Raw genomic sequence first — 20,780 nt, forward strand, 5'->3', positions numbered from 1 at the left:
TAGTTTTTTGTCAACCAACGGACGGTATAAAAGCTACACAACAACAAATTTGTTTACAAGTGACTTGAGTTTTCGTATGATTTATTTAACTCTAAAGTCGTACGAATGTCGCGTCCGTACTACAGCAAATACCCATATGTATAATGTGCTACACATTTATAAAAAAATATTAATTATTAAATAAAGAAATATAGCAAATACTGGTCAAGAAAAGGAGTTTATATTATTGCTATCAGTGCAAATTACGAATCCCCAAAAAGTCCGGGATTCTAATACCTACATACATAACAACATGCTCATTTACTTCAATAGTGTCATAACTCAAAAAAGTAACACTCAAAAAGAACGGCTTTAAAGTTTTGAATTTACATACGGGGTATTCTTTCTGAACGTTACCTCCACGCTTCCCATTTTTCTCTTAAATTAAATTTGCTTTTTAAATATGTAAAATTCATAACAAAATACAACCTTTCCGATGCCGAGTGGCAAAATAACGTGAGGGTCAATTTCAAGGTCATCTCGAGGTCAACATGGTTTTTTAAATTGGTAACCCCCTTTTTTTATCTCGAATTCAGAAAGAACAGAAAATTCTACGTTCAGATAACATATCAACTACGATTAATAAATCTGATGAAAAAAACATATTGAATAGGAAGATTAACGCTTTATATGACTCTGACGGTGAAATTAACCCCACATACGTTTACGTTTAGACAGAATACCGGATACATTAAAAATAAAGTAGGTTTAAAAAGCTTTATAAATTTACGCTTTCAAATATTTTTCAATTTATAATAATTTTTTACAGCAACTTACATAATTTTTTGTAAATAATGCCGATATATGTACATAATCCTATAGTAAAAATGAAAATCATGTTTTTCATGGCACGCTCGGCTTGTCATTGCCTGCCGAGGGGCGACCGCTATTAAGAATAAAGCTTTTTTCTATATTTTATTTCTGCGATGTTGCTTTGACCAGGGCTTGGACCCAGGCCCTGCGGAGTGGAAGTGCACGCTGCTAACCACTACACCACAGCGGCCGCATACATATGTACATACGTACGTACGCATAGTATGTAGTATATACTATAAATGTAGAACATATGTGCATACATTATTAATACTGTGTAGTAGCGTTTAAGTAACAAATTTGTATGCTTCTTTGTTGTAGCTACCAGCCAGCAACAGGCAGCCAATCACTTAAGTGCTGAACACATTGAAAACGACGAGCAACGGGCCACAGCTTCCAATTTGTTATCTTCATTATCTAAACGCTTTGTCGATGGCGACATGAATTTTTTGTATGTATGAGTTTAACATAAAAGAAGAGTAAAAATCGTATCTGTCGCTGGAAAAATAGAAATAGACCTAATCAGGCCACAACCACAGTCGCCGTGTAGCCCTGTCGTCGCCAAAATAATTATCTACATAAGAATGCGTTAAAAAAATAATTTGACAGCTATGGTCCGTAGCTCGTCGTTTTCGTTGTGTTCGCGCTTTGAGTCAGGCAGTTACTTTGTCCGTTGCACAATTTTCGCTGTAGTTAAGAAACGAAATTCCACCACAGTTAATTGACTAATTCTGCAACTCACCCCACCCGCACCCCCGCCTCATTCGAACCCGCGCAAAGGGTACAATCGCTCGTAGCTGCCTCCCTCGTAATAGCACTCTTCAATTAATCAAAATTAGCTATGTCAATAAAGTTGTTCGCGTCTACGCTACGGTCATTCAAAGCGCTATTACCCCTGGACATTTGACGCGTAATTTAAAAATAGCAACGCCGCTGCTTTTGGTTTTGTCAATTGCGAGCTAGTCGACAATAAACGCTATTGTTTTTTTTTTTATTATTATTTTACTCCAGACTGCGCAATTTATGGCTTGTGGCCAAGAGATCGAGGGACCGCGTTACTGCTGGAGTTGCGGCTGGCTCAACCCCATACCAAACCAATCAATTTTAGCCCATTTTGCCATATTTGTGCTGCCCATTAGAATTAACACGGAAAACTATAAAACTCATTAGATTTATTGCTCTTCAATGCTGGATTTTTAGGTGGCTATCAGCCGCTTGTGTGGCCGTCCAACTGACTGATTGACTTACTGGCTGAACTGTTTGGAAAACGACTCATTGGCTCGCATCAGGAATAGTAAGTTTTGGAGGCGTTACAGCTATGGAAATGGGTGCAGCTCCAATGCAGTGATTTGTCACAGATAATTGCAGTATTAAAATGTGAAATCGACTCAATTGTATTGTTAATTTCATGCATTGTTCAGCGAAAATGGCCAGATACCACTCGATGACTCACGCTAAGACTACGTAAGGAAATAAAATATAAATCATTAGAGTTTAAATACATACAACACGTCTGTGCATCCATTATCTACGATATTATATATACATAAATCAGCCCGGTCGCAAGGGGGCGGGGGGTTTTGGGGTTTAAACCGCCCCTGTTGGAGGGAAATATGCATACAAATTTGCCATCATTGAGTTTAAGATAATAATGGTAAAAATAAAATATTTTTCACAGAGTTCATTTCTGCTGGAATCACTATTAAAAATGACCGCCGCTTTTTTTTAAAAAGGTGGTACCCATTAGCCGCTGCACCGAGAATACTCCTCGTTCCCCTAATTGCAATGTTATCACCATTAGGCTATTTTAATAAAAAAAAAAACTTTGCGGATATTTTAAAATTGGTTTTTGTTATTTATGGCTTTTTAACAATTATATTCACAATTTTTTATTGAGCTTGAGGCCGTTTCTAACGGTTCATATCCCAGTGACCGCGGTGAAGAAGTCCGATGAGAAGATATGGTGATAGTAGCTTAGGGCTGCCAGACGTCCTGGTTTTCCAGAATTTGTCCTGATTTAGAAAAAATTGTAGGTGTTCTGACTAATAATAATTTAAAACTTGTCAAAATTTGCTGCGGCTTTAATTTTTTCGACTACTGTACATTAGTTGATTATGATTACTCGGCCGTGCTATCATAGTAGTCGCTAAGTGCATTTTAAAATTTTCAGGTAATAGCCTCATGCGATTATCGCGAATCATTGATTTAAGATTACTTTTATTTTTTGTTGTTTGTTTGTGAAATTTTTTTATCAGTATTTTTCTTTTAATCAAACTATAAAATATTTTGCCATAAGAAATTATACTAGCGAGTATTGTGGCTTATTTGTATAGTGTCAGGTATTGGGGCTAATAATTTTATAATATCTTATTATATTCATAATTTTCTGGAATCATGGGAAAGATATCTTTTCGGAGAAGAATTCAATGTACAGTTGGTGTACCACAATAACCAATGTCAATGGCACTTCTTTTTGAAACCTATAATAAACGTTCAAAAATTTGATTCATCTTCTTAATTTTTTCTAAAATTGAATAAAAACAAATAAAAGTATATAATAAATGACTAAGTGGACATCAAGTTAACGTGTTGGGCTGTGTTATCCATTAAAAGTGAGCAAAAATTCAGATTTCCACTTTTTCTACGCAAAATTTTCCTTATGCGGTCCATAATACTCTTTGCTTCCCTATTTAAATCTCTTCAATAATACCAATGTCTTCCTGTAGAGACGAACCATTGGTTTTAAATTTTTGTATCCAAGCAGATATGCAATTGAAGTTACGGGTTAATAAAAACTAAATCTGTTTTTATGCTATTATTTGTAAACATTTATTTAGTTCGACGAATAAAACACAGCCCACGAAATGGTCAAGAAAAATTTATTGAGCCAACTTTTCTTAAGCAGTACGAAGTTCTTAAGAAATGTTCTTCGCTTTCTACCATGATGAAAACATAGTGAGGCAGAACCGTTCTCTCAATTCGTCGGTCATGATTTTTTTTTAACTTTGCCAGCATTGGAAATGAGAATGTATGTGTAAGTCTGTGAGTAAATTTTAAAAGTAAAATGCTTGAAATTGTTAAAAATGCTAAAAGTGTCTCTCAGCGGTTCTACCTTAATATATTTTTATCACTTTCACGAAAAAGTGAGACAGCAAGCTGTAGAATATCAGATTTCAAAACTCCTTGAACACTACTATTCACACACACACGAAATAATAGCAATTTATTTCTTAATCATTTACTTAAGAGATCTATACTTAGCTTTATACATTGAAATAAGCAAAATAAGCATGATCGTTAAAATTAAGCTTGCAAACCCTGAATCAGCAAAATAAGCAATTTCAAGCAAAAGCTTAAACTGTTCGGCCCTGATCATCATGCATGTGCAGGCATGGGCAGAGAACGAGCCTACAATGGGCTAGCTTTTCTCAATACTCATCGCAATCTGGATGTTAATGTTGACTCAGTATTAAACATATTTGTATCTATACCTCCGTGAATTGCATGCGACTTTTCTTTGAGTTGTGCTGGATTATATCCACAATTAAATACAATAGAGGTATTCTCTGAGTCTTGCAAAGCTCTTGCATGGTTCACAGATTGCACGGTTTAAGCCCGCTTTTCGTATGGGACAGTTTTGCAAACCGTGCAATCCATGAAATCTGCACACCATGCAAGGCCTTTGCAACACTCAGAATACCTCTAATATGCTAAATACTCTACATAAAGAAGTGATAGTCTTGGTTGTTACGAATGACTTTACATAAAAAATTTCAGGAAAAATGTGTGAAGTGGGTAGGTTGGCAATGTTTGGAATCCTGTGGGCTATTCTCAAACGAGTTAGCGAAAATTATTGCTATGGCCGAAGTGTGGTATGAATGTCGCAAGTTTGCAATATCGATACGACATTTGTCGCTAACTCAATTCCGAAAAGCTCCACTGGTCTATGTGATGGCAGACGGTCTTTTTTGGCGATGGACGCTAAATGGTGGAAGACTTTCTTGAATTCCTTGATTTTTGTGGCATATATTTCCATCAACGACCGAATCCTGTTATTAATAAACTAAATAGGGGTATTAGGTTGATTAAAAATGCTTCTTTTAGTTTAATAAATAAAAAATAAGTATTTGATAACACTTTTTGTATTAGTCCGGCAGGTTCTGCAATTCACTTCCGAGTGAATTTGAGTCAAGTTCACTTTTAACTCAAATGGACAGGGATTGAAAATCACTCGGAAGTGAATTCCAGAACCTGCTCGCATATCACCAGTGTGACAAATAAAACTTATAAAAAAAAACCTTTTCTCATTTCAGCAGTTTAAAAGAATGACAAGAAATTTTAAGAGCATTGCATAAAAAGCGATCCTGGAACCATTTATAGTTTACCTATATCCAGATGTACCTCCACACGTAACAGGAAAGGAAAAAGAAATTGTAAAAAAACAACGTAAACAAAATGAATGATTGTACCTAAATTGAAGGGATTGTACCTAATGCAAGTTTTACACTTGCTACCGACGTTTTACACCTGGCTTACAAGCATGAATGTGTTCCGCTCTTAAAACAAAAACGCAGCTGCCTCAAATAAGATTTTGTAAGTATGACCACACCATGTATTGAGAGAAAGCTTATTAGCATTAAAAGAAAAAAGTAATTTCATTTTATGAAACATACGCTAAGTTGAATGGAATGTTTAAAGGTATGCCTAAAAACAATATTAATTAGTATTAACCAAACCTAAAATGATCCTTTTGTATTTATAATAAGTACTTTGCTGTACAAGAAAGAAGCCGAAGAAGGTTTTTGAAAAAACACCACAAACAACAACAATGGAAAAGAACACAACACAATGGAAAAGAATGTCCAGCAAAGAAAAAGAAATGTGTATTTTAAAATGTAAAAAGAGCCAAAATGTTCTCAGCAAAGAGAAAGTAAAAAGAGCCGCACTCTGCTAAGAAAAGGGCCGCATTTGGCTCAAAAAGCCGCGTTTTCCTACCGTTGACATAGCATATTTTGTGAAAGGGCTTGCCACTTATTTCAAAAGTTAAAACCAACTAGATAAATTAAAACACTGTGGGTGTCAAACAAAAGAAGTTTAAAACGATTTATTTCAAAAATATTTTTGAAGAGAGTTGCCACCTTTTCATAAACTTAAAATCAATTTAATTACCTATATAAATGAAATGTTTTAGTATGCGTACCAAATGAGGAAGGTTTAAGACATTTTTATTTTCAAATATATTTAAAGAGGGTTTCCACCTGTTAAGAAATTCAAATTCAATTTACTTAAAGGTTTTAATGTTGTAATATGGGTATCAAACGAGGGAGGGTTGAAAAAGCTTTCTTCCGGAAGAAAGGTGGAAATATTGAACCTCACAACACTGATAGAGAATCCGGATTCTTTGCTCAAGACCACCTTGCTATCGGTGAGGGCCGCATGGCAAAGTACATGGCGAGGCGACCACATACATGTCTTTTGATACAGTGATGGCAAATGAGGATGCAACAACATATCCTATAGAGTTTCTAAACTCTTAAGAATTTTCAGTGGTGCTGCAACCTAGACGCACCTCGATTGAGCACTAGCTCAAGACTATGCATAATGGAGCTGAAAAGACATATTCTGCAAGTCACCATCATCACTGGCGGAGCCAAAGGACGATCAGTATTGAGACCACGAACTTCCAACAAACATGCTATTTCAGTTTAAACGTTTGCAGTTTCCGTTAAAAATATCCATCGCGAAAACGATTAACAAAGCCAAGGATAAACACTTAAAATTGCAGGAATACATCTGGGCACTCCATGTTTCTCGCACATGGCTTATCGCGTGTATCGAGAGTCAGAAATCTATATACATGCCCAAGTCTCGAAACGTTGTTTACGAAATGTATTGCAGTAGATGTCATTAATTTGAATTGCTAAATATTTTTTTTAAATAAAAGTCTATCTATCGCTAAATACAACTCCGATGGATTTCAAATTAATTTTAAATAATAAATATATGTATGTGCATTAATATCTTTATTTTCGTCATGCTGAATGAGCTGAGACCTTCTAGTTATTTTGTTTGGTTTTGCCGTTCGTTTTTAGTCAATATAAAATAAAAAAAAAACTTTTTTGTAAGCAGCGGGCTATGTTGAGAGTCTCGGGAAATGATTTTTCCCGCCCTGCCCGCTAGTTTCTAAAGACTTTACCGATACGGGTAGTATCCCGGTCATTTTAAAATTAGTACTATGAGTCCGCTGGTCCCAGTATCCAGTGCCTATATCTAATATGTATATTCCACCTCCTTTTACTCCCTCTCTGCAACCCACTACCCGCCGTTATAGTTAATATTCTGGACGGTACAAAGTGTAAATTACTGTTAACTGTTTGCTTTTCTCAGCGCTACTGTTAACGAAACAAATAAAGAAATATGTACGCTTGAACAAGCAAATAGGAGCAAAAAAAAAGCAGCTACCATATCGTATGATGTTAAAATAACTAAGAGAAAAATCAGAAACAAAAACTAAAATAACCGAAATGAGAAAGTGCCTTTTTGTTGTTTTTACTTAAGTACTATGGTTGTTTTCTGCTGCTACTGTAGATACGCGGCACGAATCGACGAAAAAACGGCCAAAGAAAACATAATGAAACGAAGCTTCAGAATAGAAAAATGCATGCAATGAAGCACAAACAAACAAGCCTACACAGTACATCCCAGCCAGCAAAACTCCGAAAATTCATCCGAAAATGGAAAGAAAAGTGGCTGAAATGCGGTTTTTGTTCATTTATCGATTTTATTTTCGGATACTTTGACAATTCGGTTGACCCAGAAATGTTTTCAGCTGTTTTTCTGAAATTTTTCGTATTCAATTTTTTTTTTTTTAAAACATTTTCATTCTGAGCTTCATGGTTATATGGAGAATTTTTTTTAATTTTTTATTTATAATTTTTTTCGTCTGACAGCATTCGAACCTGGGGCCTCCTGAAAGCTTACCAATGATAGCACGCTCGAACCCTGCACACTCAGCTACTGCGGAATGCATATATATACATGCTTACAAACCTGGCAAGGAATGTGCCACTTATACTATACGATGAGTATTCCCAGATTAATCTCCATGGGGTATGATTGGGCATTAAGTACTCGCCACTAATCCCGTAAGGCAAAATATTTTCGTGGAAACACAATACCGGCGAACGGCGAACTCACCACAGCGAAATTCACGCTGTCAAAATTAAAATACCCGCCGGCATATGAAATTGAACACAGTCAAAGCGAAATGTGAAGTTTGCTCGGCGGCAGTGTTGCCGCGCCCGAAAATAAAGTTTAACAAATCCCGTTAAAATTAAGCAACTTATTTATTGGGTCTTATTAAAACGAAAAATGCCTGGAGTTACTGCATGTTTCTTCCTGAGCTTGATAAATCGGTTATAGAAATAAAAAGTAAGCAAGTCAGTAAGTAAAAGCTCTCTAAGGCTGAGTTTTGTCGTCAAAATTAAGGATGTTATAGTCTAAGGGCCAATTTCAAATGAATATTTAAACGGCATTTAAGTTTAATTGAGGATTGTTGCTTAAATGCCATTTAGCTTTCGTTGGGTTTCAGATCAACTTTGTTTAAATATGCCAAACAATTGGCAGCGCAGCTGCCCATTCCTTGCAATTGTTGTTGCATTTCCATGTTTGTTTACATTTTCTGCTGAACAGCTGATTGTTTTAGGTGGGATTTGGTGGGATTGATTAAACAACCTACCAATCAATCTTGGTTGTTTGGTATAAACACAGGGTTGCATATCTTATATTTAAATAGCAAAATTTGTCATTTGAGTGCGGACTAAATGTGTGATCTGAAGAGGAATGGTGGAAATTAATCAGCAATCTCTATTTAAGCAGGCCATCTGAAATCGGGGCTAACAGATGCTAAATTTGAAAACTATTACACATTCTTTCAGGCTTTCAACACATACTCCTATAATAGTTATCTGCCCTTTCGCTAGTCTTTTGAATGCATGCAAAAAACGAGTTAGGCCTCATGTTATCCAAAATGTGCGTGTTGATCTTGTCACGCAAATGAAGGGACCTAAGGTTCTAGGTCGCTTCCGAATGGCAAAGGGTTTTTACGAGAAGCGATTTCATGGCAGAAGACACTCGGAGGTTTGAAAGCGCCGACGACCACAGATCGGGAATTGCGTAGAGTAACATTTGCTGGAACTTTATGTGGGATCTGGATGACAGTCTTCCTAAAATAAATTTGAAAGATTTATTGAAATATTAACCCTTCTGACTATGAATTTTTGAGTAAAATTATTATTTTTGACTATTTTAATAAAAATATTTAACAAAACGGAGAAAAGTTTAACATTTTAACAGGCAACGCTGCTCGGCGGTGTTTCGTAGCGATGGATTTATTTCAATTGCTCTGCTGGGCGATGGCGGCAGTACATGCCAAAGGTGGCCGTATGTTTTTTTTTTCTTTCGAAGATTTAGAAGGAAACAACATATAACACGAATTATTGGTTGAAAAATACAGAGATCGATTCTTTAAATCTGGGTTAAAATAAAACAATTTATAATAATTCCCCCTTCCTTTACATTTATATTTGTTATCATTTCATCATTTCTAAATATGGTTGACTTTTCAAAATATGGTCACCTAAATTATAAGTGCGACGAAATGGTATCACCTGAAATAGCAGGGCAAACGGTGAACGACGGCATCGCCCAATTCGGCAAACTTCGCCGTTCGCCGGGTATTGTGTTTCAAGCATTAATCTATTCATAGGTCATGCTTGAAAAAAAATCAACGGTTTATTCCCTATAAATCAATCTATAGTGGAATTAGTCGCATACCCATTTGCGATTGGTTCTGGAGATATCCCGGATTAGTCGCATTTTGAACAAATGATTTTCGAAAAATCCGTACATTTCTATTTTTGCGTGCTCCAGCAATCGCATCTTTTTGTTATCGATGACTTCCATTTTCTACCTCGTTTTCAGCGACCGATTTGAAACCGCAAAAATTTTGCTATTTGCGAATATTGGTTTGGAGCACGTTATTTTGGGATTCCAAAAATAGGACCAGGGCTGAATATGATATTTTCCTGACGTTTTTTCGAATACGAATGCATATCAGAAATTGAGAAAATGAGAGCGTTGGAATTTTCTTTCTTACTTCTTCTTTGAGCGAAGAATACCTGGAATTTTACATTTCATTACCAAAACCAAAGGCAAAATACCTGTAACTTTTTGTTTTAATCTACCGCTACCACTTTATGTTAATTGCATAGGAAAGATATACTAAAACCGTAGTGTCGGCAAAACATAGTGTCGTTTCTCTGCTGGCTGGGATATCTACATTCACACGGGCATATCCTCACATACTCATGTATGTAAATAAAAACATACATACATGGCTACATACATCCCTGCATACATACCCAGCTGCCAAAAGTTATAACTAGAAAATGAATAGGTAATGGCAAAGATATACAGATATTAGTTGAGGTGTGCACTGCGACCAGGAGATCTATTGTGCCCTCTTTCTTCTTACAATACCTCGCTGAGTCCTCACTCCCTTAAGAAGTCCAAAAGGTTGTTTGACCCCATCGAATGTATGAAGGTCTCTCCACGGAGTCGCATTGGAGAAGTACATATCGTCGTTTAAAGTACAAAACCGCGTATCAACAAAATGCAAAACCGCGTATAAAGTTAATGCAAAACCGCGTATGCGAGGATTCATAAATTATCTTATAGAGAGTAAAAACGTTCACATTTCAAAATGGTTCTCTTTTTTATAAAGCAATCGCATTTGCTCCTAGTATATTTCAAGATGAATGGATAAGGATTAAGCCAAGAGTTTGTGAGAGCAAATCGAATTTTTGGCAGCCAATGTCAGTTACGCGCTTATGCAGAATGACGATACGCGGTTTTGTACTTTAAACGACGATATGTATATATGTATGTATGTGCCGAGAAGTCTCAGCTGCATCACAGAACCGGCATACATTGTTCGACCAGATCCCGAATTTGTATAGGTGCCTCCTTTATCTGCAATGAGCTGCTAAGATATCTGTTAGAATTCTCAGTTTATTCTTTGAGAGGCTAATAAGTTTCTCTTATCTTTTCCTATTGTATGCTTCCCGTAGTTTCGTTGCCTGTCGCAGCCCAATATCTTGGTTCCAGTGCTATTCTCCGCCAATTCTCTCTTCTTTTCTAAGCTCCTCTCAGATGGTGTGTGGTTTTACCCCAAAGAACGAATGGGGGTCCATTTGTGTTGTTGTTGCTACCTTCCTGGCAAGAATGTCTTGCCTCTTCACGCTCTGATTGCGGTCTGACTATCGCTTAATATTCGTATCATCCCGATACTTTCGCTGAAGATGGATGTCTGCAACATGCAAGTCCTGTTTTTTTGTGAGAGAGCTCCCGCCTCACAGTCGCTAGGTTGGCTCTCGAGCCCCAGGCCACCGCCCAAAGGTTATCATGGGCTTAACTATCATAGTATATGTACATACATCCATCTAAGAATCCGAGGGCTGCACCCCCAAGATTTTCCTGCAAGACGTTTGCGTACATACCATTAATAGCAATAGTTAGGGCAAACTGCTAAATTCTTTGCTGAACCTTATCACGGCCGACGGCTTAGGAAATTCATATATGTATTACCTAATCGCATATCTAGAATACTAGCTCATCAATTACGTGAATACCCTACTTAAATAACAAGAACAAGCATATTTCATATTTATACAGCATGTCCGACGTGGCAATATTTCCAGCTTTTCCACGTAATTCGCTGTCAAATTGAGAAAGAGAAATCTTATTTCTTTGTGTGAGCAGCCAGAAAGACCTTTCTATCACATTTCGGAAATCAGTTTCAGAAATAAAAGTTGCAAGATGTTACTGCAATTGAGAGAGCGCAAATCGATTTCGGAAATATATGTATTTCAACTTGCTCGTGCTGCACTAGCAATCTGCAATTCGTCTATCGGAAATAAAAAAACCTCTTTCGAAAGACACTCATGCAACTGCTTTCTGAAATTTGTCAATTTGACAGCCTTTTCGAAATGCATTGCCACGTCTCAAGAATGATAGAATACAAGATTGCGCCGATCGGAGAGGATTTTTGAGAATAACTTGTGTGTGACGTCACACTGGTGCAATTGCGAGAGAGAAATGCCAAAACGTGAGCAAGAATGGAAGAAGAAGAAAAAATGTTGCAAGTAAAACGTAAACAAGTTGCACCAGTGTGACGTCATGCAAACAACGATTCTGTCAAATTCGTTAAGAGAGGGATAGCGGTCCGAGATCGGCGCAACCTTTGTATTCTCTCAATCGTGGCCACGTCTGACACGCTCTTATAATAAAATTTCCTCGTTTCTTGAACCGCGACCTATTCCTATCCCACTTATTTAATTCAGTGGTGAAACTTTTTGCTGGTGGGTATATATATTATGTATATGTATTTATGTACAGGTGCATACATACATATGTGTGTTTGCACATGTATGTATGTAGGTGTGTAAATGAAACGTTGAAAACTGAAAGATGTAGGCTCCAACTACATTTGTACGAATAACAAAAATCGCGCCGAATACGACGCTGCGGGCGGAGCGAGTGCTGCAGCGTTGCTGATGTGCTGGCGCGACGGCCTCCATGGAACCCTTGGCTTAGCTTGGCTCCATCGATGTCTCGCGCCGCTTGCAATGCCGAATCGCCGGTTCGGCGTCTGCCCGCCAGCATGCCTGCTTGATTGCTTCTCCCATGCATGGTAGGATGGCTGATGGCTGGTGGCTGGTGGCTGGTGGCTGCCTGTTTGTTTGTCTGCTGTTGCTGCCAGCTGCCTGGCTGAGTTGTGCTACGCTGGATCGCCGTCTCCTCCAGCAGCAGTCAACGACCAACAATGACAACAACAACGGCAACAATAAAACGTCAGCAATATTAAAAGCACAAAAAGCAAGTATATCTAGAGAAGCAGCAGCAAATATACAGTGAAGCAAAACAGAAACTGAACGATAAGCACAACAACAACAGTGGAAAAGGGAAAGAAACTGTCGAGAGTGAAAAATAACTAAAAACTAAAAGCGAATAAAATCGTAAACAGATCATCGAACTCGAATGTGGCGTTTCGCGTTTATTCGTTTTATTTGATTGTTGTTCACTTGGTACGCTTTCATTTAATACGCGTATGCCAAGTAGATATGTATGTATGTATGCACATGTCCGCTTGTTTATTTCTCCTGCATATGCATGTACATACATACATACATATGTATATACATACGCTCAATATGGGGCCAGCGCAGGGCTAAGTGAAAGAGGTGAATTGAAGTGCCCATATGTACATATGTATGTAATGTATGTAGCTTTATTGGTTACTGGAATTTTTGTTTTTGTTGTTCGTAGATTACAACGCCGCGCGACGCCAATCTATGCCGCCTGGAAAAGCTCTGCATCATTCTTCTTGCTTTCCAACTACATATGAATACATATGTATATATTAGGGTGGTCCCGAATCGCATTTGAAAAAGTAAAGTCGGAATTTTATGCTCTCATTCTCTAGGATTGTTCTATACCGAAAATAATATACCCTTATTTTTTTATTTTGAAATCAAAAAATATTTAGAGGTCGCTCAAAGCGCCCAAAGTTTTCCATGTATTTAATATGGTGAAAAAACTTTTTTTCGTAGAAATGGTATAGAATAGTTAAAAATCAATATTTTCTACCAGAAAACTCTGCTTATCTGCAGGAGATTCTCAATAATAATACCCAATTTTTTATTTAACCATTTTTTCATTGCAACTATAATTTATAGGTCCGCCAAAAACCCGCAAAAACCCCGCAAAATGCAAAGGGACGGCCAATAAAAAATCGTTAGTATTAAAAACTGGTTAAATAAACAATTGAGTATTATTATTGAAAGTCTCCTGAAGAGATCCAGAGTTTTCCGATCGAAAAATATTGATTTTCGAGAATTCTATACCATTTCAAAGAAAACTTTTATTTTTCCCATATAAAAATACAAAATAAAAAAGTAGGAATAAAATTTTGTTTTCGATATAGAACAATCCTAGGGTATGAGAGCATTACAATTCCGACTTTACTGTTTTTGGACCACCCTAGTATATATCCTTATAACGTTTTTTTTTTTGTTGTTGGTGGCTGTCGCTATCAGCGAAACGCTCAGCCCCTCCGCGTATTTTAACAAGTGTAGTATCTGCTTGTAGATAAGTGAAATGCGCTTCGTGCCTCTCTTGCAATTCGATTCAACGCAATATTGAACCATTGATTACTACTATTGCCCAAGGAAACACATATGTACATATGTAATTGCCCTTAACATAGGGCTGCCATAATCATGAACCAATCGACCAGGACACTTATTCCCTATAAATACAGTTTCCTTGGTTTTGGCGTTGCATTATTTTGAAGTTTTTTTCTGATATAATAAGCAATGTAGTTTGGTGGCACAATCAGTAGACTGATTGATGATGTTGAAATGTTAAAGTTCTGAAATTTTTTTATCATTAAAGGACAAATTTGGCTTGACTGCGACGTAACCTGGAAAAATGTTTGGCGCTTTTAACGTGGTCTTGAATGCTTGCCTTACCACCATTAGCGAATTTTCACATATCCTACAATGCGATTCATGATCATTTTTGCCATTTTGTATATGCATAACCTGAAGATAATTTAGGTAGGCTGTCTGAAGCGAAGCCATTCTAAAAGACTTATCCAACAAGGATTGAAAAAAGTGCTTCCCTGCATGCTTCCTAGAAAGGGGATTCCTATTTACAATTTACGCGAATGTACTTAAGTATACATAAATATGTATTTGGCATTACAAATATTATTCAATAAGCATTTTAAGTCTCAATAAAACATATTTGATCTGAACTTTAAATATTTAAATTCCTTAAAGACGTATGACTTTTATGAACTAAAAACAGCTTTAAAAGAACTTCTTCAAAAGTACTCTGTGATCACACTTATTTGGTGCAAGTGGAATCGCGACTGGTTGTGACTAGGAATGTTAATCCCATGATACCGGTCTTTTTTAAGTCCCCAAATTAATTGCCTACAATTTTGGGATTTTCAGGATTTGTAATTTACACTGGTGGCAATAATAGAAACGCTTTATGTGGACCAGTTTTGGCTATATTTCTTTTATTTATTTAATATTTAAAACTTTTTTTTATAAATGTGTAGCTCAATACATATCGTCGTTTAAAGTACAAAACCGCGTATCGTCACGCAAAGCGGCGTTACTGACATTTGCTGCCAAAAATTGGATTTGCTCACACAAGCTCTTGGCTCAATCCTTATCCATTAGTCCTCAAATATACTAGCCAGAAATGCGATTGCTTTATAAAAAAAAAACTATTTTGAAACATGAGTACTTTTACTCTCTAGAAAATGATTTATGCAACCCCACATACGCGGCTTTGCATTTTGTTGATACGCGGTTTTGTACCGTAAACGGCTATATAATACCTTGCTACAGGCAATTTTGCACACAAAAACAATCAATATTGTCGCCAAACCAAGGGCCAATTATAGTAAAATTGCGTTCTTAATTTTTCTCTCTGACGTCAGCATTTTTAAAAGAAATTTTAAATTTGAAAGATATGAGTATTTCAAAAAATTATTTAAAAAATTCAGTGCAATATCCCAGCGGGATAATGTAATGTATTGTAATCGAAAAATAATCAGTAAAACAGCCGTTTTCACATTGGAAAATGCATTATTTTTCCCACGGCGATATTCTAAGAAAAGTGGGGCATTCAATTTTGCATTACCAGTAAAAAATTAACATTCCTAGTTGTGACCGGTCAGGTACCAAGATCAACCATGTCAAAATTACATTCGGTAATTCGCCATTGCTGCGATCAGGAATCGCTCTCTAGACCTTTAGTTTGGCCTGAATTTGCTATATTTTTTTACAACTATTCAAAAAAGCAGCAGCATATCCTAACAGTAAAGCTAATATCTAACGAACCTTTTGAAACATATAATAATAATTGAAGAGTAGACAGTTTTTGTGACACAAAAATATTTTTCCTACTAAGCGCCCGTGGATAATACGCTCAAATAAGACACATTAAAAAGGAAACTCCAATATTGTTATATTTCAGGTATTAAGCGGCCTGAAAGAAAAGTTCTTCATGTTCCTTTAGTTCACGAGATCATAAGAGACTGCATTGTAGATTTAAACTACCACATAGTTCATGATACTTCATTTCTGGTTTTTGCTTTCATTTTATAGGAATTGTGGGAAAAAATTAAGCAAAACGAAGAAAATTTAAACATTTAAACAGTCAGGAAAAAATAATAAATGTTGCTTACATCTAAGCGAAAATGTTTGAATTTATAGAAAACAGATTAAATTCGGCCGCCGAGCAAAAAACATTGATTTTTATTAATTAGAATCGGCATCCCAACAATACAATTTTTCATGCATACAAAGTCCATTAAATACTCAAATAAAGATTTGGTGCTTTTTTCTAGAAAAACTGCGATTTTCTTGGGTTTTAGTGCTTTTTAAGATTCAAAACTTCGCAACACTGCCAATAGCTCAACTCCATATTCCATTCGAATAGGCTAATTGCTTAGTGAACCTTTTTATTTCACCCAGTAGCATTGTACCAGTAGCATCTTCTATATTAATAAAAATGTTGTGTTCGTATGTCACGGTCGTCAAAACTCGAGAACGGCTGAACCGATTTGAATAATTTTTTTTAATATTGTTCGGTATAAAACCGAAGCCAATGATACCGTAAAAATTTTTGAGAGTTGCCACCTATTTTACAACATGGGTATCAAATTGAAGAGGTTTAAGAAAGATAACTGTTGAAAAGACTTTTGACGAAGGTTGCCACCTATTTGAAAATTTTAACTGAGTCAATTTGATAAAATAAATGCGATATTGCTATGTGCATGTCAAAGTAAAGAACTTTAAGAAGGCTTACAGAGAGGGTTGCCACCTGTTTGAAAATTTAACTAAATTACATTGATAAAATAAATAAAATATTACAATATGGGTATCAAATTAAAGAAGTTTAAGAAATATTACTGCTGCAAATGTTTTTGAGTAGAATTGCCACCTTTTTGAAAATTTAAACTCAGTTAAATTTATAAAATAAGTGAAATACTGCAATTTGGGTATCAAACTTTAAATTTTTAAGAAGGCTTACTGCCGAAAATATGTTTGAGGAGGGCTGCCACCTGTTTGAAAATTTAGCTAAATTTAATTGATATAGCTATCAAATTAAAGAAGTTTAGAAAGAAGACTTTTGGAAATACTTTTGAGGAGGGGACTTCTTCAAAACATTTAAATTTGAATTCGTGTGCTAGGTTACATCTAGTGATTTAAGTATGTATGTATGTGAACTCGGCAGGAAATTTTGGAATTAGGATTTTCTATGCAAATTTGAAGTAAACTTTGTGTTCGAGATTCCGAGAAGTTACTGCCAATGACATTTGTTAAGTAAATTGTATAAAAGTTGTACCTTATATAACTTTTAATATCCTTGATTTTGTTCTATGAAGAGACTAAAATTAACCCTTATGCTCCAGCGCCTATGAAAGGCGACTAGTTTAATTTCCAATTATACCGTTAAAAGCTTAGTTGCGACTAATTACTTAACGCCAGCAGTGGACGCGTCGGTGTATGCCTAGAGCCAAACCCATACAAAAATTTCAGTTCAGATTGGAGCGCGGAAATAATGAATATTATTTTTATCTAATTTTACCGAATTATCCAGTTTAAGCAAAGTAATTCAAATATAGGACCTCATATATAGTTTCTGAAGTTATACTTGTGAGTATGAATAAAAATTAGACTTTAGTTATTATTGCTCGAATTTCTAAAAACAAAATTTCGACAGAATTTCACTAGTAATTTTTTGAACGTTTTTCATCTTTCAACACGTTTTACCTTAAATATTTCATATGGATCCAGGGGAGTTGAACAGGTAGCACCAGTAGAGCCGCTGATTTGACTTTGTCATGAATTTCGTCCTACGTTTTTAATTTTTATTTACATTTTACTTTAATATATCAAACTTTGGCGCTAATACCTGTCCAACGTACCTTGGTGTGGAGGCAATTTTTTAAATTTCGCGAAGAGAAAGGACACTTATGTGATGAAACTACGCAGAAAAAACTATTTATGATTATACGAAGGATTGCATCTTGCATCACATGAGAAGCCCCAACGAAGAAGAAGTTCTAAAACTTGGGGAGGAAAGTGGATGTATTGAAGGGTCCACCATACAATTCAGCTCGTTCCGGATGCTATGCACCGAGTGGGAAAGTAATGCCTTGATTACCACGCGTGCTTCAAAAGTAGTCGGATATTTTCGTCATACTTCTTTCACTTATCGAAAAAATTTCCTATAATTTTGTGATGCTACTACTGAATAATTATGGGCTGTTTCCACTATAGATCGAAAAATATATGCCAAGGTTAATAAAAGACCATTGAAGAAGGTTTCAAGATCTGTTAGCGTTTGTGGAACAAAATAACAAAATTATTTCTTGTCCCGTATTCGGCAGCCATAAATATGGTCATCGTCATGATTCAATAATACAAGGTTAGATAATTATTGACAGCCGCGGTTTGACACTCCCTCACAAAAGGTTGCATTTACGAAGGACAGAGAAAGGGGAAGAATTGTTGCTAAAATGGTAGTAGAAAAGTACGCAAAGTAGGCAATTAGTAGTGAAATTCATTTTGTAAATTCTAATGAATTTGCAGGAAATATGACATTTTAAACGATATATTGAACAAAATAATAATATCTCTACGTGAATTACATAATTTATGTGCTATTTAACTGTATAAAAACTGCAAAAGGACTCAAAATTAAATTAAAACTACTATGAGATTTATGTAAACATCCAAATTAAAAAAAAAATTATGTTTTCATCGGTTAAATGTGCTTTATATGCATATAAAAATAAACATATTGCACAAAAGCTTATACTTCTATTTCACAGCAAAGCTACACTTTTTCCAATTAAATTTGCAAAGATGCAACACGGTGCCACTGCTAAGGGAGCGTGCGCGAAAGACAACTGCCAGTTTATCGAACCTTGTATTATTGAATCATGGGTCACCGTAGATAAACATGTCACTTTATTTGAATTTACATATACAGAGAAAGCTCTCTTAGACGGACGCTCTAATAAGCGGACACATTCTTGGGAACGAACAGCTTTTGGTTTTTTCCGTACAAAATGCTCTCCTATACACGGACTTTCCGACAAACGGACGCGGACACTCAAAAATGTCAAGTTATGAAAAAAAAACTCCCATAAGCGGACGCGAAACTTTAACAAGCGGTAATTTTTGTTGTTTTTTCAGTCAGATGTTGACTCTTTCGCTTGTGCTTATGTACCCTAGAACATACATAGTCCATATTCAAAGATATTTTCTATTTTAGAAAAAGTGTTGCTTATTCGTTGCCCTCTTCTGGCTGCTTGAGAGAAGCGGGGTATGAGATTTGTCGGTAGGAAAGAAAACACCATAAGTTTGAATTTAATTTTAATTCATCCTGTTTCTGTTTATTGAAGAATAAATATTATTTTAATTTAGAAACCCACATTTTAAGTTTTTTAAATTTGAATTTTAATGTGATTTTTTACGAAATTCCCTTAAGCGGACATCTCTCATAGGCGGACAAAAAGTAGGTGACCATTAGTGTCCGCTTATGGGAGATTTTACTGTCATAAGAACAAATGTTCCCACAAGAAAAGCCGTTGCGATTTCTAAACTAATATATTTTCATTTCAGGAACTAGTGATCAACTACCTATGGCGAAATTCATGTGAATGGCTTCATAAAATACATTTATCTCGACTGAGATTTCTGAGACTATATAATTATGAGCACCTCACTAAAAGCCGTAAGTTTAACATACTGCCCACATCACTCATCAAAATGAATGCGTGTTTTTTACATATCCATAGGCATACAATCACGCATACGCATTTGTTTATACACAAAATACAGAGGTGTACGTAATACTAGATGCATTGATGTGCAACATTCTTATAACAATACGAACGTATGTATGTAGGATGTATATCCATACTCATGTATCCATGTATGAATACAAACATTCAAAAAAAAAAAACGAAAATACTACAACACGCCATGAAAATGTGTAAAAGTATGTACTGTTAGCTATGGTTTTGTATGTACATATGTATGTATGAAGTTGCTTGCGACAATCACCTGCTATACTGGCCAGTTGCCTACAACGGAAAACACTTGTCCACTGGACATTGTTTCTTGGCAATTCCGTTTCTCGGCAGACTATTGCCCTGTTGCATCCACATGAATGCAGCAACGAGCTACTAAGTGGGGAACAAAGTACCGCATAAGCTAAAAGCAACTCTCAACATAGCAAAAACAAATTTAAAGATAGTATAACGCAAAGTGAAACAGAAAAAACTTAATAAATAAAAACGCATACAAAAATAAAAGTGAGAAACAACAGCAGCACAACCAGCCCGCAGTTACTCATACGCTCTGTGCACATATACACCAATGTATTTACAATCGATTATATTCCCATACAGTGTTGCCACGAACAAATTTTTTTTCCTACCAAGGCCAACCAAAACCGACCAAAAATTTTTGAAGTTTTGAAATTGTTTATCCAATGCCAAGTTTATTAAAAATATAGATAACCGAAACCGGTTTGTCTTCAAACCAAATTTGACAAGGGGTTACGGAAAATCGTTCCACATTACATCAAGATCTATTGTGCTTAACCCTATTTGCAATCACTCCAACCTTAGGCTATTTAAGAAGTTATGCACTTTGGAGAGTACCATGTTTAAAATTTTGGATCAAGAAGACAATCGTCCCCTAGGGTATATCAGTCTGCTATTTATGATACGTGAGCAGTCTCATAGAATATGCTCTGGAGTTTCA

At 35.9% G+C, this 20,780-nt stretch overlaps 1 long non-coding RNA gene across 1 annotated transcript; it reads left to right on the plus strand.

The window, feature by feature from the left end:
* Nucleotides 1-2,009: 2,009 nt before the first annotated feature.
* LOC118752704 lies at nt 2,010-20,496 on the plus strand. The gene is made up of 3 exons (XR_004994726.1): nt 2,010-2,316; nt 5,169-5,445; nt 19,632-20,496. It is a non-coding gene; the product is annotated as an uncharacterized LOC118752704 (long non-coding RNA).
* The last annotated feature ends 284 nt before the right edge of the window (nt 20,497-20,780 follow it).

This window comes from Rhagoletis pomonella, unplaced genomic scaffold, assembly GCF_013731165.1.
Source record: "Rhagoletis pomonella isolate Grant_MI unplaced genomic scaffold, Rhpom_1.0 Rhpom_scaffold_01763, whole genome shotgun sequence".
NCBI classification, from domain to species: domain Eukaryota; kingdom Metazoa; phylum Arthropoda; class Insecta; order Diptera; family Tephritidae; genus Rhagoletis; species Rhagoletis pomonella.